General features: G+C 41.7%; 2 protein-coding genes and 1 pseudogene across 3 annotated transcripts in view; 2 read left to right on the top strand and 1 right to left on the bottom strand.

Moving 5' to 3' along the window:
- The window catches only part of LOC145422960 (protein NLRC3-like), a gene marked incomplete at its 5' end in the record, with an annotated part of 416117 nt that overhangs the window by 244654 nt on the left and 149305 nt on the right, over positions 1-22158 (top strand). The window lies entirely within an intron of this gene.
- Positions 1-22158, top strand: part of LOC113017568 (protein NLRC3-like) — a 238603-nt gene that overhangs the window by 188884 nt on the left and 27561 nt on the right. The window lies entirely within an intron of this gene.
- On the bottom strand, positions 3837-20988 carry LOC145426159 (neuroligin-2-like; annotated as a pseudogene). Its single transcript, XR_013906895.1, has 5 exons — positions 20858-20988; positions 20566-20698; positions 6750-6983; positions 5868-6181; positions 3837-5562 (listed from the first exon to the last, which is right to left on the bottom strand). The product of XR_013906895.1 is annotated as a neuroligin-2-like (transcript).

Raw genomic sequence — 22158 nt, 5'->3', positions numbered from 1 at the left:
TAGTGGTGGGAACAGTCATACGGTTATTGTTCATGTGTCCAACAGCAGAGGGGAAGAAACTGTTCTTATGGCGAGAGGTTCTGGTGCGAATGGACCGGAGCCTCCTGCCTGAGGGGAGCAGGTCAAACAGACTGTGTCCAGGGTGAGAAGGGTCAGCTGTGACTGAGCTGCACGCCCCAGTGTCCTGGAGGTGTACAGGTCCTGCAGAGATGGGAGTCTGCAGCCAATCACCTTCTCAGCAGAGCGCACAACATGCTGCAGTCTCTGTTTGTCCCTGATAGTGGCTCCAGCGTACCACACGGTGATGGAGGAGGTGAGGATGGACTCGATGATTGCAGTGTAGAACTGCATCATCGATCATATAATCCATTGTTTCAAATTAGACCTAAAACTCCCCCTTTTGACACATCTTCATGTGTCAAACAAAACCACAACTAGAAAATTAAAAGAAAAAGGTTCATCAGATCATTTCTCAGGAAACCTCAGCGATTCTCCTCTCGAGTATATTTGCTCCGGGCCTGCAAACCTGTGTTTAAATAATAAAATCAGTTTAATTATCATGTTCGATCTTTTCAGCTCCTGGCTCCACCCAGAGCCTGCATCCCCAGAACGACCTAGAAACAAAACCTGTATATTAGCATCAACTTCACATTTAAACTCAGTTCCCCCCCTGTCCTTCCCTCACTGTGATCCACTCTGTGCTATAAGAAACTAAACTTAAAACACAACAGTTATCAGTCATGTGCTTCATACAAAATGTGCGTATGTTTTAGTTTCACGTTGATCCTCTGAGTGTCATGGTACTTCTTTTAATTTGACTTTATCAAATCGAACCAAAATAGGTTTGCTGTCTTTACTTTGCTCGTTTCCCTCCAGCACCACCTCGTATCACCTGCCCTTTCCCTTGGACCAGTGTTTGTTATTCCATAACTGGATTTGGAATGTGACAAGTCCACCAATCCCCTATATAACTCCTACATTTGGCTTTGGTTCTGTTTTCCTTCTATAAAATGTCATTGACTTCTACAGTGGCCTGCTTTGGTTAATGGTAACATCAGTAATATCAAACATTTTCTCCCCTTCAGCATTTGGCATTTTCCCAACAATATAATGTGACACCATCATCTAAACCCAGTCAATAAAACAACATTTTCTTAAAGCAAACATCAGCAACCCAAAATTAGCCGCCCAAGGGTGGAGTCTGCAGCTCCACTCTCATGTGAACCTTTCGGTCTCCCTCTCTCTCTCTTGTGCTCCTGCTCCTGCCAAAAGCAAAGCAAAGCATCCACCCTTTTCTTACCGGCGTCGTGAATTGTTTGTCAACATCTACTCATCCTAACGCTGGTCCAGTCTTTGTCACGGCTGCACAGCAGACAAGTGGAGCCTCACGCGCAAAGCATCAGAGTCTCCACCCTCATCAATATGAGCTCATTTATTTGTTGTTTCTTTTGTTTTTAGAAAAAGAGTTCTTTATGATCTTGGACTGGATTGACTCGCTGCAATCCTTTAGACAGGAACTCGCAGGTTCCCACAGGTGACCTTTTCCTCAGCCCATTGTAATCTGGAAAAGCTCACCTTATATTTGCTCTCACAACAATGTTTTACAGCGCTGTTAATTCAATCTTGCAGGCCTGCTTAGAACAAAGAAGGAGGAAAAGAGAGCTGATTATTAGCTCATCAGAGCACAAAACATCATCACCAAAGGGGGCGACACCTGACAGTTTTCTCTAAGTGCACTGTTACAGAAATAATGAGCCGCTCCTCGACATGTCCATGTTTAGTAAAACTCCCTCTATTGAAATAAGAAAACAAGCCAAAGCTAACTGACAGAATGAACCCATCACTAAAACAACGACCCCAAAAATCTTCATCACAGAAAAGTTTTGCTTACTAATCCAACAATATGTTGTGGGAATTAGAACTTTCCGGGTCATAAAGCTTTTGCCGACTCTTGGCTTAACTAATACTGACATAGTCTGAAATCAGACTTAAAGTCACTCCCTCTGTTCATTTAGGATAAATGTATCTATATCTGATTTAGGCTAAGTGCCTTTTGTTTAGATGAACTGCTGGACTTCCAGACCAGCAGGTTTAGGGAAGTCTTTATGGGGTCACACTCTGACCCCCCCCCCCCCCCCCACCACACACACACACACACACACACACACACACACACACGCACAGGCAACGTACTCTTTGTTTGTATGTAGACGTCATATGTTAATGAACGTCATATGTATATTCATGTAACCTCAATAAAAGAGCAGTGTTACGGGGGAGCGGACGAGAGCAACTGGGGTGAAGCGAAGGAACGGCGTTTGTCCGGTTCTCTCCCGTGCACGGGAAACATGAAGAACTTTGCCTACTCGTGTCTTGCTTTGCTATGTAATTAAATTGTCCTTAACGTTCCAACGAATAGGTTTATGCTACAAACCTATCACTGAGGTTAACTACACAACCCCTCGCCACCTCCTTATACACAGGAGTGAGTACAAAAGGGTTCGTACGGACGCATCAGCCGGCCGTCCTTCTGCTCGACACTGTTAGCTGAAAGATGATCGGATCATCCTCTGTCCTGTATTTAAGGCTGAGAGTCTTTGTCCAGTCTCTTTTCCACAGCTACTGTCCACAGCACTGATCCACCTGCAGCACAGCCCCACTCAGTTGTTTTATGATTTACATTGTGCACGTTTCCCTTCCAGTGAGCTTACAAAACCTCTGACAGGAGAAGTCAGGCATGTGTTTCCCCCACCTCCCCTTTTAGGCAGTAATAAAATAGAAAACAAACAATCAAACAGGCTAAAGCTAGAGCACAAGCAAAGACAGCACCGGTGACTAAGTTCTCCCATACTGGACGTACGCTACCACGTGGGCTCAAACAGCAGCACATCAGCTCAGTTTACATACTGTTGACATCTTCATCAGAGGATCAGCAGGGAGCGCTGCTGAGCTGCAGTGGTCTCCACCAGAGTGACGGAGCAGGAATCACAAACAGCACAAACCCACCGTGTTGTTTCCACCCTGTTCAGGAGATCTGAGCCCCCATCCCTTTTTTTCATGTTGCAGCTCTGCACTGCAGGCCCTGAACGCCTCCCGGTTACCCTCAGTGTGCTTAGAGTTTAATTTACAACCGACGAGCTCACAGATCATCTGCAGGCAGGTGAACGAACCCTTAATGTGAGGATAATAGCAGAGCTGAGCTGAGGTCAGAAATAGTCAGGAACGGTGTCGACACAGTGAAGTCAGCTGTTTGGGAATTTGTCTGATTATCAGTTTGGGGGGGTCGGTGTTAAATAACAAAGGCGGTGTAGGATGGAGAGAGGAGGAGGGAGGGAGCAGTGATGATATGAAGTCAGAATACACATGTGGCAGACATAAGGGGGTCAGACAGGAGCAGCATCAGTCTCTGCTCTGTTTTGTTAATAACGTAGAAAAATAGTTTTGTACAATCAAGCTACATCGACGGACGCTTTACCTCACGTACCCTAAAATGAAAAAGTAGTGACAGTAAGATGGACGCTGCACATGACACCATGACTGAGTTCACAGCTGTTGCTTTGATTCTAACGTTTAAGACTTTTGGCATCGACTCCGTTTTAATAAATGAGTGCTGGGAGGCGTCGTTTGACTTCAGGAGCTCCTGCAATGCTCCTGCGATGCTCCTGCGATGCTCCTGCGATGCTCCTGCGATGCTCTTACTCTGCGGGAGAAAACCAAAAACCAAAAGTAGCAAACATGGAGCGATATGACTCGTTTAGATTTTGGGAAACGTGCATCGACAGGTACAGTGTCCTTTTCCCCGCGTCTTTAAAAATAATTCATGCATAGATCCCCCACTGAGAAAACCCTTTTATATACTTTCTCCTTTGTACACATTTTATATAGAACTATATATAATATCATTTCTCTATATCTATATTTTCAGAAAAATTCTTTCCACACAATAAAAAACAACAATTAAACAAATGCTTCAAACAAAACAACAAAAAGAGAGAAGATGGAAGAAAGAAAATCACGACTGAGGCCAGTTTGGCACTTTGTCATGAGAACATGACAGAACTCTGTTAGTTGACGGTAAATAGCGATACTCTATTTTTCTTTCGTTTTTCTTCTCCCTCGATGAGAAATGAAACACAGCAGTACTTACTTGGCACCTAAAAATGCTGGTCGAATGAAAGATATCAGTGTTTTCATAGTTATATGTTTAGTGTACGCCTCCCGCCTCCAAACTGCTCAGCAGATCGGGAATTTTTAGAGAAGAGCAGGAGGGAGGCGTGTCAAATGAGAGGAAGAGAGCAGTAATAAAACACGGATGTAGAAAAGAGAAGCATAATGTGCACATAACACACAGGAGATGGAAAAAGAGATGACGCCAACGTAAAAAAGAGAAAACAGCGAGGAGCGAGAGAGCATTCGTCCCTTTGACAAATGTTGGAGGTCTTGAGCCTGGAAACAGCAGACCGTCTTTGAAAACAGTATCTTTGAAAGATCTGAGTCACCCACCCCAAACTGCTCATCTGCTGCTGGACACTTCAGTTGCACCTCCACATGCCACCAGTGGAGGGAGCTGCCAAGTTTCACAGCACATGACGCAGCAGGTGTAGTTGCTTTTGGAGAAAGAAGAGAATAAGAGGACAGAACGAAGGCCCACGTCTAGAGGCCTCCCTTCCAGAGCGGTAGCAGAGCCAGTGTTCCTGGTCCCTAGGTGGCGCTGTGTCGGGCCTGTCCCTACTATACCCTGGTGGTGGAGTGGGGGTGGGGCAGGGTGTTGTTGTGGCCGGTGGAGGGGAATGTGTTGAAGGCGTGAAGAGGCTGCATGCTGGTGATGGTGCTGGGGATCACGGTGATGGTGTATGGCGTCATCAGCGGCACGTTGTCGGGGGCGCAGCGCAGCGCCAGGGTGTAGTCGGGAGGGCAGGCGGGCCGCAGGATGTCGTGGGGTCGCAGGGGCTCCATGTCGTGGTGAGCGTCGTGCTCCCAGTCCTTCATCTGCAGGGACATGATCTCCTCCTCCTGGCTGTGAGCCAGGTCGTTGGCGGGGCCGCCCCGCTGAGGGGACAGCCGGTGCCGGCGCATCTCGTGCCGCTTGTCACGCTTGTAGTAAAGGGCGGCGAAGGCCAGGATGTTGAGGAAGAAGAGCGACGCTCCAACTGCAACTGTCACGCTCAGTTCGGTGGAGTAGTCGCGGGTGTGTTTCTCGGAAAGAGGTCCTGGGGCGGGCGCTCTGAGCCCTCGGGCTCAGGATCTGATGGGAAGGTAGGGTAAGGATGACGAGTGGTTCGAGGAACGTTGTTTCTGGGCCTCATGGTGCCGGGGTCACAGCCTGCGGGGGAGCGCGTAGTGGTGGGAAAGAGCACGTCGTGCAGGCTGTGAAGATGAGGGACTAATTCCAGCCAAAAGGCCACTTTGTTAGCTCTGTAGTTGTCTCTGACACGAGGTTTCAAACCGATGTGAAGGTACTGCTTGTCCTTCCAGTTGAACTTGGTCCAGATGACCTCCTCGAAGCGGTTGGGCTTGGTATGAATGAACTCGGTGTCCTGAGGGACGGGCAGGTTGGGGTCCCTGGTGGAGCATAAAGGTTAAACGTTTCAGTTCAAAGTTATATTCAGTCTCCATTATAAGTAACATGTGGCATCAATACACTGAATACAGACAGGAGGCCCATTCTCTGTGCAACCTTTAAACTATCTAAGACCAACCGGCTGCTCTGGGATCTGGATGCTTTTGGTGAACCAGTATGTTCAATTCTTCAAAGCCACACGGGAATTAAACTAGCAACCCAGATTCAAGTATTCAAGATGACTAGAAGGCTGTCAGAGAACATACAGTAACGTGTACAGTTTACACTACTGTGACATGAGGCCTACCCAGTCTTTGCGAAGTTAGTCCAGTAAGTCATGACCACAGCGCTCAGCATCACATCGTTCTTGGAGAAGTTGCACGGGAGCAGGTCCGTGGCACCGATCATCGGTACGCCGAACACGTAAGGTATCTCGTCTCCGTGCGCGGCGTCGGCCCACTCGCGCCGCGTCTCGGTTTGGCAGTGGTGGTAGAACGTGTAAAAGTAAACTGGGGACTGAAACTCAGCATGGAGTTTGGCAGTGGCCACAGCTGGTGCCACCCACTGGTGGTCCGTAAACAGGAAGTGAGTGAGAAATCTAGAGAGGAAAAAAAAGTCTTTCTGATAACAGAAGGAGTGACAGGCAGCAGAGAGGAAGCATGACTGCATTATCCAAACATGTCTGTACTGTGACTGTGGTCCGGCTGTGAGGGGTTCGCAGGCCGATCTGTCAGAAACACCGACACTGAGATTGGGAGCCCACTACCTGGGGGATGATAGCATTACTGCCCACAGAGCCTCAAAGGTTAAGGCGCAGACACGCCGTGATGTGGATGAGTGGCTCTCTTTAGCACGCTTGTCTTGTTTGATGCACTTCACTGGGCTCACATGTTACTGATTCCATTCTTTACTCGCATGTTTTAAACGCTTAAAGCACTTTCACAGCTTTTTATATTCTTTTGAAAATTCATGTGAACTCAAGCTGTCAGAATTGTAATGTAAGCTTTGATAATTGTCCACATTTGTCATTTTGACGATTATCCGTTTATTTTAATGAATACAGCAAACAGAAAAAAACGAACAAATCAACAAACGCGGCTCCTAATGAGACAAAACCTGATGATGCTGCAAAATGCAGTTAAGTGAGAGGAGGCTGTAAAATGGAATAACTGAAAAAGTGGCAGTGTACAGAGGTGGCGTCCTCACCCTCTGGGTAGCTGTAGAGGTTGTCAACAAAGTTGGAGATGGTGTAGTCGAACGCCGCAGCTGAGATGCCGTCGTTGTCCTCACTGTCGTCCACAAACTTCAGCCCCTCTCCCTGGTTCACTCCTATCAAGATGTCATAGTTTAGGAGCTCCCCCTGGTGGAGCAAATAAGGAAGAACATGCTGAGTGCTGGAACAGAGCCTGTGTGCATCACAAGTCTACAACAGGAAGTGCAGCTGAAGCACAGCTTTGTGAATTGGCAGCATTTCATTTCCCAGTAAACAAAATAAAGATTAGCTGTTGCCATGAAATTCCTACTATAAACTGTAAATACTGCAATATATGCAGGGTTCATACACATTTTTAGGGTCAAATTCAAGCACTTTTTAAGCACATTCAAGGTCAATTTTCAAGCTTTTCCAGCACATTACCAAAAAAGAAGCATGTTTCACTTTGCATCACCTCAGTAAGACCTTGTAAAAATTTAAACAAATCATCTGAGGTCGATTTAAATGTCTTTTGTTCCCCTTTTGTTAAAAGAGCAGCACACAAAAATACAGAAAAAGGAAACGGTTGCCTTACATGCATATAGTGTACAAACTCAAAAAACACATTCCTCTTAAAAATGCGCAAATGTGAACAAATCAACTTGTTAGAGATCTTCATCTCCACTGTAAATAAACAACAAGCCAGAAAACAAGAAAACTGCACCAAACACCACAAACACCAACAAATTAATGTCTTCTCATCAGACATTGAAGCTTCTTTCCTGTGTGACATAAAAAATAAGAGACAGATGTTTGTTTGTTTTTTTAACTAGTTAAGCACCCACGTTCAGTCATCCAACCCATTCACGCACACATTCACACACTGGTGATGTAGCTACAGCCACCCTGGGGCGCCACCAGGCCCTCTGACCACCACCAGTAGGCAACGGGTGAAGTGTCTTGCCGGGTGAAGTGTCTTGCCCAAGGACACAACGACCGAGACTGTCCAAGCCGGGGCTCGATTACAAGGCGAACTCCTAACTCTTGAGCCACGATCGCCCAGTGGGGACATTTCAATTTCCAGCAGGAAGCTCCCCCTTTTTGTTAAACCCTTTAGATCAGGGGTCGGCAACCTGCGGCTCTTTAGTCCTTATAGTGCGGCTCCGCGTGGTTTGTGAAAATAAATTAGCTGAAGTGTATTTTATTTATGTTAGTTCTTTTTTTAAACTTGTAGTTCTAAATTGGAAGATTATTGTGATTTTGCAATATACAAATAAAATTATATTTTCTTATTTTTTCATCGCTCAAAATAAGCGTCACACTCGCGGAAGCCGGTGTACCCGGCGAAACGCCGTGCATTTATCGAGCCTTTCAACCCCAGATAGGCCAATTATGGCTCTTTGGCTCTTTGGGTCTTAAAGGTTGCTGACCCCTGCTTTAGATGAACAGAGTTTTTTAATTAAATACATAATCTTTAATAAATGTTCTCTTTTATAAAAAGTAGGATAATTAAAAAAACTTTTATTGCATTGACAATGCAGAAAAAACGAATATCAGTACTGTGTTAATTAGCTTAGATCAAGAAAAGGCATTTGATAGCGTAAGCTGGCTCTTCCTATTTGGAGTATTGGAAAAATTCGGGTTTAAGGACAGCTCAATACAATGTATAAGGACAATCTATAATCAACCTACAGCTAGAATCAAGGTGAATGGCAGTCTGACAGATAGAATTCGGCTATATAGAGGTACAAAACAGGGCTGTGTCTTGTCACCAATTCTTTTTGCTTTATATGTTGAGCCACTAGCACAAGCAGTGCGACAACATTCAAAGTTGGAGGGGGTATCCCTTGCTGGACAAAAACACCTTATTGGATTGTTTGCTGATGACGTTATTATTTTTCTACGAAACCCTGACAAGTGCTTCCCAATTTTGATGCAACTATTCCATACCTTTGAATACTTATCAGGCTATAAAATTAATGTATCCAAAACACAAATTCTATCATTCAATTATATACCCTCCCAAAAGATCAGAGACGAATACAAATTAAATTGGCACTCGAACAACATGAAATATTTGGGCGTAACCTTGACAAAATCATTATCAGATATGGCGGACATAAACTATAATCAGGTGGAGGGCAACATTAGAAAAGATCTAGAACGGTGGTCGGCAACACCTACAAACTTCTACTCAAGAATCCAAATAATAAAGATGAATGTTCTCCCAAGACTGTTATACATGTTTCAGTCACTCCCACTTCCTATATCTCAAAAAAAATTCAAAATATGGGACAAGATGATATCAAGGTTTATTTGGGGTGGGAAGAAGCCCAGAATAAGACTAACAACACTGCAACTCCCGAAGCGCAAGGGAGGGATGGCCTTGCCGAACCTAAGGGAATACTTCTATGCAGCCCAACTCAGACCACTTGCTGGTTGGTGTAGACCAGAATATGAGGCAAGATGGAAGGAAATTGAGAAAGAAATCGAGGGAAACAACATTCAGATTTTTATCTCTGACAAACATTTAATGACAAAGAATAAAAGTGGAATGAATCAAATTGTGAAATTTACATTAGACATATGGCACACAGTAATAGAAAAATGTCAGTTAAAAGAACAATTATTTATACTCAGATGGTTTAGACATGATAAAAATTTCAAGGCAGGACAATTGGACCAAACATTCAAACAGTGGGAACTAAAAGGGATTACAGCAGTTTGTACCCTTATGAAAAACGGAGGACTAATGAGTTTCCAACAACTAAAAAACAAATACAAATTGGAAAATAGAGATTTCTTTAGATATTTGCAAGTTAGGGACTACTACGCAAAACAAATAAAATCTGACTGGCTTGGGAAACCACTGGGGGTTGTCGGAAAAGTAAAAGATTGCTATGAACATAAACAATTTAAAACTATTTCCACCTTCTATAGGTCATTAGAAGAAAATAGACAAGATTCAACACTCTATATTAAAAAGAAATGGGAAGTTGAACTGACCATAAAAATAACAGAGAAAGAATGGCTCAATATGTGTGAATTGCAACACAGTACAACTAATTCGCCGTTGTGGAGGGAATTTTGTTGGAAAAATTTGACACGTTTTTTCATTACACCCAAAATAAAAAGCAAACTGACCTCAAGTTTACAAAATTGTTGGAGATTGTGTGGAGAAATGGAAGCGGATCATTCTCATGTATTCTGGAAATGCATTAAAATTAAAAAGTATTGGGAAGACTTAAAAATGAATATGAATAATATTTTGAGTTATACATTCCCAAATACTTGCCAAGTGATGTATCTAGGAAACATAAAAGAATACATACAAAAAGAGGACGTGTATTTAGTCAAAATAATTCTGGCCGCAACAAAAAAAGCAATTACAAAGAAGTGGTTACATCCAGATCCTCCCACCCAGCGGGATTGGATCAGTATTGTAGAGGATATCTCAGAGATGGAAAAAATAACACTCAACATTAGACTGATGGGAGGTAAATACGACAGACTATGGAGGAAGTGGAAAACATTCAGAAGTGACACAAATGAAATAACATAATAGGTTTTCTTTTTTTTTCTGCAATGTGATAAATGGAGAAAGATATGTAAACTCCAGACTCTATGTTTGTTTATATGTATGTCTGTTTGTTATTTTCTTTACTGTATGTCCACAAGGATAAAATAACCTAATAAAAATCAAAGTAAAAAAAAAAAAAAAAAAACTTTTATTATACCTCTATTGCGTAGAAAAAAAACTCGTGTTTTCTGTCGTCTGTTATATAATATTAGTGATGTTTGTGACAATTAATTTCTTAATCGGCTGGACTAACCAATAGTCCACAACCAGGAAACACTGAAATTTTAAGTTAAGTTTGAAAACAGTTTAAAAAAAAATACCCCATTCCAAAATGTCTTGTGACAATCTCATTGGCTTAGGGAGTGATGATGTCATAGATCTTAAGAATCTTAAGTCCTTTGATGTTTTTCCTTAAGTAGGGGTGAGAAACAGCAAGTTTTAGTTCGTTTCAGCAGCATCTGTGTTTGCAGCCTACAAAACGTTCACCACAAGCTCTTCAAAGTCATCGTATAGAAACTCCAACATGTTTCCAAGAAAAAAACAACCAATTCAAAAAGATTACGCCGCCTCTCCTTCCTGGCGTGGCCGGCCAATTTCCCCAAATGGCTCCTCATCCTTCCAAAGGGCGTTAGAGGAGAGTAGGAAGGAAAACTACCTTCTCCAGAAAAAAATGCAACAAATTGAAGAAGAGAAACTTCAACTGGAGGACAAATGTAGACGAATGGAAGCCCAAAATAAAGAGCTGGAAGAAAGACAACAGCGCCAGCCGGACATAAAAATTATTAATGAGGGCTGGGGAATCAAGTTTGCTCAGAGCCGAGAGCAGATTGTGCACCTCATTAAAGAAAACAGGCAAAAGAGTGCAGAACTAAAAGAAATGACCAACCAGCTCCAAGACAAGAAAACGATGACTGATAAGATACAACGGGATCTCCAATACATGGACCGAAAAAATCGGCTCCTCCAAAGACAGCTCCATGAAGCTGTGGAAGAAAAGAAAGAATTCCTCCAACAGAAGGAAGAGCAGGACAAAAAGCAACGAGACATGCAGCACGAACTGAAGAGCATGCAGGAAAAATACCGCATGCTGAGAGAAAGCCTGGATGAAACACTGCGCCAAAATAAAGACCTTCTTCAACAGAAAGAGCAACAGCAAGAAAGACTGAAAGAAGGAAAACGTATCGTCCAGGACTTTGAGTCTAAAAATCTAAAACTGCAAGAGTTTTGTAATCAGCTGGAGGACAAAGCAACTAAAGTGGAAGAAGAAAAGGACAAACTGGAGAAACGCTGCTCACAGATGCAGAGAAGGATCGATCAGATAGCGAGAAACAACTCCGAGCTCGTTAAGGGGATTTTGGTGGAATTCAATAACTTGAAGCGTGAAAACACTCAAATGCAGGCGCAAAAACAACAAGAAGACAAAATACATGAAGACCTGCAGCTCACGCTCCAAGAAATCCAGAAAAGAAACGAGCAGTTAGAAGACAAGCACAAAGAGGTCCAACAGAGAAATGCAGACATGCACAAGGACAAGCTGATACAGGAGGCAACATCCAAACAACTCAAAGACAAGCTTGAAGAACAACAAGCAACATTGGAAGAGGTGGAACAAAGATGTGAGAAACTTGAAGAACAAAACGCAGAAACCATCGATGAGCTGAGAAATCTCATCCTGGAGAAAAAAGCGCTCGTGGAAAAGTGCATGAAAAAAAAGAGAAAATGGTTCCACTTGTTCCGGAGGAGAGACGCTACTGCTTCCTCACCTGATGTAGCCTCGTCTTGCTCCACCTCTGTTAACCCCCCCAACCAGTCCCGGCCGTTGACTGTCCCCTCCTGAGCCTGGTTCTGCCGGAGGTTCCTGCCCGTTTAAAGGCAGTTTTTCCTCCCCACTGTCGCCAACTGCTTGCTCAGAGGGGATTGTTGGGCTTTTCTCTCCTCTGCCTTGTTTCTTCATTTACTTGTTTAACTTTTTTCATTATTACTTCATTTTACCTTGTTTCTTCATTTACTTGCTTGTTTAACTTTTTTCAACTTATCTAAATAATAAACCAATTAAATTTATCCTTTGAGTATTTTTCATCTCATCTTTACAGAATCTTTCCAAAACATTTTCAAACATTCAGATCTGTCTTTTATTTTCTTCTTGAAGCCTCATAAATGGTGAACTAAAAACCCGGAACATGGTTTGAAACATAGTTTCAGCTGAAACTGGCATAACACGCTGTGTGTGTGTGTGTGTGTGTGTGTGTGTGTGTGTGTGTGTGTGTGTGTGTGTGTGTGTGTGTGTGTGTGACAGGGTATCACTAGTTAGGTCATCATGTTTAGACTCATTCACTCCAAAATTATTTAGGCCAAATCTTTAAAACAGTGTCATTTCATACACATTTTCAATTCACTTCAATCGCACAAATGCAGAAATAATTATTTGCAGTATCTTATTTATTATGAGAATGTCATGCCTGATCATTTGTACCTACACCACCAAAAATGGGGGCAAAAGGGAGGAGATCATGTTTAATCGGTTATAAGAAAAGGTCAGAAATATAAGTGCCGACATGAGCAGTGTCCACAGAAACCTCTGACTCTCAGCTCAAAGCTCATATAAACCATTTCTACAACCAGCAAACAAACAAAGACACCGAACAGTTAAAAGAGCAGTGACGTCACCACGAATCTGTGGTCAGGTAATATCCATGTTTTGATTGATGATTTTCTGGAGTTAAATGTGAACTGAAGCATATTTTGGGTGTTATATGCTATTAAATACTTTTTAATTTATTTAAAAGTATTTAATAGCATATAACACCCAAAACATGCTGGGTGTGGAAATAAAAAAATCAGAATTTCCTCTGTTTGAGTCACAGTAACTTTGACATAGTAACATTTGCAGTAAGTCCTAAATGTTCACCTTTAAAATCACTCCCTCTGTTCATTTTGCCCACATCATGTTTCAGTGGTTGGCCTCAGGTTCTTCAGCTTCCTGACAGTCTGAAGTCAGCTGACAGAGTTTCACCTGCTAAATACACAGAAAATCTTGTTAAAGCCGCACAGTTTGCCCAACAGTAATATTCCCATTAAGCCCTTTCTAAACACTTTATAACAATGTGTCATCACTAAATTATAAACTTCTTCTCCAGATCTGCACGACTGCACTTAGTCACAGACTTTATTTAATTGTCCTGCGGCTGCTATCATATATTTTACCAAACAGTTCTTCTCACACAGTCACAGATATATTTCTCTCAATGCAAACTTCACTCATGTCTCAGACAGGAAACTTGAGTTTTTCTTTTTTTTCTGTCCCCACTCATTCAACTAATTTGCATATTGAGTCACATCTCGAGAAGTTGCCCTGACAACAGAAATGCATATTCAAAACATTGCTGCATAATTCAATTATTATTCTTTTATTTTTATTTCTACAGTCGTCACTTCTTTTGCTCAATCAGCTGGAAACCACTTCTAACTCACTATTTTAAACCTGCTTTAAGCTTCTAATCACTGGTTGGTCCTCCCAGTCTCTTTTTCCTTGTCACAAAAGTCGCTCTATTGTCCTGCAACTTCCTGAGTTATTCCTCAGCTTCAGCCTTTAAGTGTGTTAAATCTACACCATTCAGCATTTATGTCATGTATTCACATTCATGAGTGTAAGCATGTCTTCATTGCGTGTATGTTGTGTGTTCATATTAATATTGAGTGTAAGCTGGTCTTCGTTGCCTCGATGTGTTTTTATAATCAGATTTAATTCCTGCATCTTTGCGCTGAACTGTGGATTCAAACTGTCTCACTTCTGATTCTCTCCAAAAACAATTTCACATGTGACAATTTCTACATGTGTGTTTTCTATTTTTCTATTCATTTATGTATTATTAGTTCATTTATTTCTTTATCTCTCTCTCTCTCTTACTTTTTTTATTTACCTTTCTGTTGCGATGCTCTGGATGTTTCTAAACCCCACAAATGCAGTCTCACTGTTCAACCCAATTTTCCTATGCTGGCATCCTGGCAGCTGCACGCTTGACTTTTCTCAGTTCATGGGCAGTTATTTTGCGCCTTGGTTTTTCCACACGCTTCTTGCGACCCTGTTGACTATTTTGAATGAAACGCTTGATTGTTCGATGATCACGCTTCAGAAGCTTTGCAATTTTGAGACTGCTGCATCCCTCTGCAAGATATCTCACTATTTTTGACTTTTCTGAGCCTGTCAAGTCCTTCTTTTGACCCATTTTGCCAAAGGAAAGGACGTTGCCTAATAATTATGCACACCTGATATAGGGTGTTGATGTCATTAGACCACACCCCTTCTCATTACAGAGATGCACATCACCTAATATGCTTAATTGGTAGTAGGCTTTCGAGCCTATACAGCTTGGAGTAAGACAACATGCATGAAGAGGATGATGTGGACAAAATACTCATTTGCCTAATAATTCTGCTCTCCCTGTAGACTTTTGTCTTATCGCCTTAACCTCCATGGTCTCAAATTCTTTAAGGATATAATTTCTTTTAACCGGATTAGGGCAAATTTCATTTATCAAAATATTCCTGATCACTTTGTTTGTAAACCTGCTGTCACCAAATTCAATTCCAGCTATGCAGAGCTGCCTCAGTCCAGGAGAAATTTTAGAGTGCACAATATCTTCTTTTATCATTGATCTCAAAGGGACTGGGATGGCTTTCACTGGGGATTTATATCTCTTAGCAGTACATCTTACATCAAATTTCTCACAAAACGTCTCATGTTTTAGTAAGACCCCATTATCATCCATAAAATGAGCTACAGCCCAAATCCCTTTAGATCTCCATTCATCCACGTACACAGATTTCCTACACAAACGGATATACCTGTTGTTCCATATAGGGGTGTTGTGAGGAGTAAAGCTATGTTTATAGATTAATTTCCAGTAGAGACGGACCTGCTGATGGAAAGCTGAGAGTTTAACAGGTAACGAACTGCAATCAAAGTCACAACGTAACAAAAAGTCTATTCCACCCATTTTGCCAAAAATCACATTGGGAATAATGTTCCAAAAGGAATTTTTGTTCCTAATGAAAGATCTTAACCATTTCAATTTTAGTACACCATTCATAACATCAAAGTCAGTGGCATTAGCCCCACCCTCTTCATAATTCTTAATCACATCATTTTTCTTTATATAATGACATTTGTTCCTCCATATGAACCTAAAATTAAGAGTATTTATAGATTTAATTAGTTTTGGAGGTATGGGCAGAGAAAAGGCTGGATAGATGAGTCTGGACAGACTGTCCATGTTGGTTAGCAAGATTCTCCCAAACAGAGTTATGTCCCTTTGCAGCCACATGTTTAAAATTGACTTACACTTTTCTATATTGGTACAGATATTCTTATTTTCTGTTGATGTCTTATCCTTGCAAATTACAATGCCCAGATACTTCACCTCTTTTTTGATCTGCATATTATTTATTGCTTGCAGGGGACACTCATGCAGAGCTAGAATTTTGCATTTATTAATATTCAGCTGTAGGCCAGAAGCTTTGGAGAAATGGTTGATCGCCTGCAAGGCTAAAGGAATCTGGTCCTCATTTTTTAGAAACAGGGTGGTATCATCTGCCAGCTGACTGATTATTATCTGTTCACCCATCACAGTTAACCCCTTAATGTGACTGTTTTTAATCAAAATAATTCCTCTGACACAGAAGACCTACATTCCTGGTTTAATTCTTGCTGTCAAAAAATCATGGACTCTGTGGCTCCTTTAAAAACCAGGCAGCTTAAGGCTAAACCTGAGCCTTGGTTTAATGAGAGCAGTCGTGCTGTTAAGAGGGAATGTCGTCGAGCAGAACGGAGGTGGAAAAAGGATAAACTGCATGTATCATTTCAAATTCTCAAAGACTGCTGGCATCGCTACCAGAACACTGTTAAAGAGGCAAAAAGGGAATATTTTGCAAATATTATTTCTTCCAACTGTCATAACCCACGTGTGTTATTTAGGACCATTGACACTGTTCTTAATACTCCTTTGAATGTCTGTTTGGAAGTTTCTCCTGAGATTTGCAATGATTTTCTGAACTTTTTTATTGAAAAGGTTGTCACCATCAGGGCTCTTATCACAGCTCCTGACTCTGACCCCTCTGTCTCTGTCCCTTGCGCTGCTGTTTTCACTCAGTTTGAGCTTGTGACGCTCTCCTCTTTAGAGGATGTGGTTCGCCATATTAAGCCCACAGGTTCCCCACGGGATCCTGTCCCTCCACAATTCTTTAAAGAAATTTTTCCTAGTATACAACAGTATGTCCTTGACATTATTAACAGCAGTCTGTCTTCTGGTGTGGTTCCTGCAAATTTCAAACATGCAGTAGTACAGCCACTGCTTAAGAAACCTGGCCTTGATCACACAGTTTTAGCGAACTATAGGCCTATTTCCAAGCTGCCTTTAGTCTCCAAGGTTTTAGAGAAAATTGTTTTTAGTCAACTGAAAGATTTTCTAGATGAAAATGGAATCTTTGAGGTTTTTCAGTCAGGTTTTAAAACCCTTCACAGCACAGAATCTGCATTACTAAGGGTTTTTAATGACATCCTTCTGGCATGTGATTCTGGCAACCATGTTGTTCTTGTCTTGCTTGACCTAACTGCTGCCTTTGACACAGTAGACCACAATATTTTAATTTCTCGATTACATGATGTAGTGGGTATTGGTGGCACTGCACTCAATTGGTTTAGGTCTTATTTGTCAGATAGAACTTTCTCTGTCAGCCTTCTCGGTTACGAATCGTCTTCTGCTCCTCTGTCATGTGGTGTCCCACAGGGCTCAATTTTAGGGCCACTGCTCTTTTCTCTGTATCTACTGCCTCTGGGTTCTATCCTTAGAAGGCATGGGATCTCATTTCACTGTTATGCTGATGACTGCCAAATTTATTTGACACTAAAACGCAAGGATGCCATCTCCATAAAACCTCTCTTGACATGTCTAGATGACATTAAAGCTTGGTTGGCTCGAAACTTTTTAAATTTTAATAAAAAGAAAACAGAAGTGTTGGTGTTTGGACCCAGTGGTCCCTGTGAGTCCTCCTCTGTTGTTTTAGGATCCCTGGAAGTCTATTTTAAATCTGTTGTTACTGACCTTGGTTTTAAGTTGGACAGTGATTTTAAATTGGACAACCAAATCAGAGCAGTGGTGAAGTCCAGTTTTTATCATTTAAGGCGACTGGCAAGACTAAAATCTTTTCTTTCGAGGCAGCACCTTGAAACAGTGATCCATGCTTTTATTTCTTCCCGCCTGGACTACTGTAACTCACTTTATGTGGGGGTCAGTCAGTCATTGCTCTCACGTCTGCAGCTGGTTCAAAATGCGGCTGCACGACTCCTAACAGGAACTCGAAAAAGAGAGCATATAACCCCCGTGCTGGCCTCTCTGCACTGGCTGCCTGTGTCTTTTAGAGTTAATTTTAAAATTCTTATGTTTGTTTTTAAATGTCTACACAGTCTTGCCCCGCCTTACCTCTCTGAGCTTCTTCATCCCCACATACCCTGTCGGTCTCTCAGGTCAGCTGACCAGCTGCTCCTGGAGGTACCGAGATCCAGGAGGAAGCTCAGAGGGGACAGGGCCTTCTCTATTGTGGCTCCAAAATTATGGAATAATTTGCCCATGCATGTTAGAGAGGCCCCTTCACTGTCCACTTTTAAATCACGTCTTAAAACCCACTTTTATTCCTTGGCTTTTAACCTCAGTGAGACTTAGTTTCTTTTTTAATGCAGTAGTTATTTAATTAATGATTTCACTCTTCTTTTATTTGTTTTTTATTTATATCTCATGTAATTTTATTTTACAGTTCCAATGTACAGCACTTTGTGTCAGCTGTGGTTGTTTTAAAGTGCTTTATAAATAAAGTTGATGATGATGATGATGAAAATAGACAACAGCTCAGCAACCATGATGAACAGAAGTGGTGAGCTGCTACATCCCTGCCTTATCCCTCTATTAACCTCAAACCTTGAACATGTACCATGTTCTAGCAAAACAGAGCTGTTAATGTCATTATATAGCATCTCTATAACATTGATAAATTCCTCTCCAAAACCAAAAGACTGCAGAGTTTTTAATATGAACGTATGTTCAACTGAGTCAAATGCTTTGTAAAAATCCAAGAACAGGATGTACCCTCTCTCTTGGATTAATTCACTGTATTCAAGGAGATCCAAGACCAGCCAAATATTGTTATGAATTAGTCTTCCTTTCAAAAAACCTGATTGTGTTTCACTGATAATGTTTGAGATGCCTTTCTTTAGCCTCTCAGCTACAGCTCCAGACAGGATCTTATAGTCAGTGTTTAGTAAGGTGATGGGTCTTAAATTGTCTAAAATTCTTTTATCCTTACCCGATTTAGGGATCAGGGTTATCAGCCCTTGTTTCGTGCTCGGCATCACTTCTTTTTTCTCTATCGATTCCTTTAATGCATCAAACAATAAAGTTCTTAGGTCCTTCCAGAAGAATTGATAAAAATTAGTAGTGAGTCCATCTGTCCCTGGGGACTTGTTTAATGCCATTTTCATGACCACCAAATCCAGTTCCTCAATTTTAAGCTCTGAATCACACAGATCTTTGAACGGCTTGTCAATACATGGGATGAGATTATGAATCTTATCAAAGAAACTACCAGAATCAGCTGCTGAATATTCTGAGGAGTACAATTTGGAATAAAAAGTGAAGACTTCTTTTCCAATCTTTCTGAAATCTTTACATTCAGTCCCATTTATCAACAAGCTTGAGATTAGATTTCTCTGCTGTCTGCACTTTTCCAGCTTACTAAAATATGATGAGTTCTTTTCACCTGCCTCAATCCACTTGGCTCTCGATCTTATAAAGGCACCCTGGGCTTTCTCTAGGTAAAGATCGTCTAATTTAGTTTGTAACTCCATCAATTTATTCTTTTCTTGCACGTTTAGTTTTTCTTTACTACAGCACTGAGTTATTTCACGAAGTAAATTACTTTCATATTCCCGTTTTTCCCTGTTCAGTTCTTTGCAGAATTTTATAGTGAATTCTCTGATTTTGAATTTAATAAGTTCCCATTTCTGTATATTACCCACTACTGAGTCATCATTTTTTATATCTGTAATTTTATGTCTAATTTTATCACAATACTTGTCCTTATTTAAAAGGCTGGCATTAAATTTCCAATATCCCCTGCTACTACGTTTCATCCTTGTTGGTTCTAAGACAAGATCAATGAAACAGTGATCAGATAGGGGTGCTTTGGAGATTTTAGATGGTGAAGTACACCTCAAAATGTCATCGCTCACTAACCAATAATCAATTCTTGACCTGCTTTCTCCATTAGGTTTAAACCATGAATAATTCTTAACTCCAGGATTCAAACTTCTCCAAATGTCTGTAAAATTATTATCACTAGAAAAGTTCTCAATAATGTTATTCTGTTGCCTCCTTCCTAAGCGAGGAGGCCATCTGTCCATCCATTCATCTGAGGTCATGTTCCAGTCTCCTCCTACTAGGATGTAATCTGTGGGGTACATAACTTTAAACTCTGAAATAACATTTGTTAGATTTTCCAATAGACGTTTATTTTGACCTTCGTTATTATGTCCATAAAGATTTGTAACAATTAGAAATATACCTTCGCTCTTCAAGCTGCAGTTGACCAATGACCCTCACTATCAGCTTTATATGTTATAATCTCCCCTGGGAACTTATTAAAACAAATCGCCACACCTCCAGATCTGTTAGATCCACGACTGAAAAGAATCTTGTCTCCCCACTGATTAGCCCAAAAGATAACATCGGCATCCACAGAGTGAGTCTCTTGTAAAAACAGACAGTGACATTTTTGCCCCTTGCAAAATAAAAAAAGTGCCTTTCTCTTAACAATTTCCTTCAAACCCCGAACGTTTAATGAACCAAAAGAAATTTTTGAGTGAACCATAATAAGAATATGCTAAGAAAATAACTATTTTTTTTAAAAAGAAAAGAAAAATATATAAACATGAGTTTAAATTGTAACACTTGTCACCAACTCAGTGACTAATAACCTTTAACTTTAAGTAGAACTCTTTTGTCCCATTAATAATATTCCACTGTATACAGTCTTACATCAAGTCTTTCATTCAACGTCGATGATCCTCCGTCCTTCGATGTATCCATGAGGACCCCGGAAAAAGGCCCGTTTCCCAGCCCGTCTGGCTTGTTCAATTTGCGGCCACAGCCGCCTCCTCTCTTCCCAGTCCTCCCGCGGCAGTACCTCAGCGAAGTGGAAACCCCCGTTCTTACAGACAGCCGAATCTTTGGTGCGACGCCAAATCTCCTCTTTCACGTGTCTCAGAGCAAACAGAATGATGATATGTCGGACCTTGTTCTCAATCTTCTTCCCAACTCTATGCACCACATCCACAGATTCTTCAAGCTTTGATATCATATCAGGTGCGATCTTGCCAAGAATTCCAATAACCAGCGATCTGACACCTTCATCTCTTTTCTCTTCTAATCCTTTAATCCGGAGGCACCACCTCATTTTGTACCTTTCTTGCTCTCACACTCTCTCCTTGAGATCGTAGTTATCTTTGGTCAACTGCTCGTTTCGTCTCTCCAACTCTTTAACCTTTAGTTTACATTCTTTCACCTCCTCCGAGTTGAACTGAACCGCTTTGGCTAGGCTGGCTAGCATCGTACTAGCTTGCTTGCATTGCACACTCAGGTCAGCTAGCTGCTCGTCCACTCTTTTTTCAAGGTTTTTTCTACGTAGTCATGATCCGTTCCTTCTCTGCTGTCTTCCTTTCCATCACATGGCGATGTTGTTTCTTGTTTTTTGAGGTCGAGTTTGAATTTAGCAGGTTTAACTATACTTGGGGCAGTCATTTTACTACTTTCGAGTGGAAACAATAACGAACACAAAGTAAATTCTGGGACAAGTTCAACGAGCTCCTAATTCGTGCGACTGCTCAACTCGCCATCTTGCGCCACCGTCTCACTACTAGATGAACTTGTGACACACATCTGCAGCAGAGGCTGAGTGGCTGCTCTCACACCTGGAGCATCCAAATCGACCCACAAACACGCTGAAAGATGCAATGCCATCAATGTGGATTGTCAAGACTGAGAGACCTCTTCCCTCTGACCCCTCCCCAAACCCTCAAACCCTCCTACCCACCTCGACATACAAACTCTGTGTGGCTTCACGTGTTCTGTTGATGTTTACATGATCGAAATAACTTGAACACAAACACAAACAAACAAAGAGGAAGACCGCACCGGAAGGAAACAACTACAAGTCCCAGCATCCTCTGTGTTTAGGGAGCAGCAGTGAAAGTGAAAGCAGGAGGAGGAAGGTGGAGCTGAGGCAGGTGAGTGTTAACATGAATATGTTTCTTCTTATGACATAAAATAATTCCACGCTGTTCGTGTCTGTGGGTGAAATGTGAGGCCGGTCGGCTCCTCTGAGCGCTGGTTTCCTGTAAGTAGAGAGGAAGTGAGTTTAGCTGAGCCTCCGTTTAGTGTGAGAGAGCAGGAGGAGAGTGAGAGCTGTGCTGAGGCAGGGTGAGTGTTAACACCGCTCTGACATTACTGTGTCTCTGTGGCGGGAACAACAGGCTCCGTCAGTGGAGGCAAAAATAATCAGACTTTGGTTTTTCAAAGGAAACAACTTTATGTCGGAAGTTCCCGCACGCTCATTGGATAACGATGTGTCAATCTCGAGCTATTAGCCAATGAGCGTGCGGATTCACAGAAAGACCCGCCTTTATCACGGGACTTTAAAAACTACAATGGCGACAGAAACTCCGTGAGTGGAGTTCAGGGTGACGTTATGAAACTGTGACGTTTGAGCCACTTCCCGTTG

This window comes from Astatotilapia calliptera, chromosome 3 (assembly GCF_964374335.1).
Source record: "Astatotilapia calliptera chromosome 3, fAstCal68.1, whole genome shotgun sequence".
Lineage (NCBI taxonomy): Eukaryota > Metazoa > Chordata > Actinopteri > Cichliformes > Cichlidae > Astatotilapia > Astatotilapia calliptera.
Note: the sequence above shows the minus strand (reverse complement) of the source record. Positions and strands in the feature narration are given on the sequence as shown.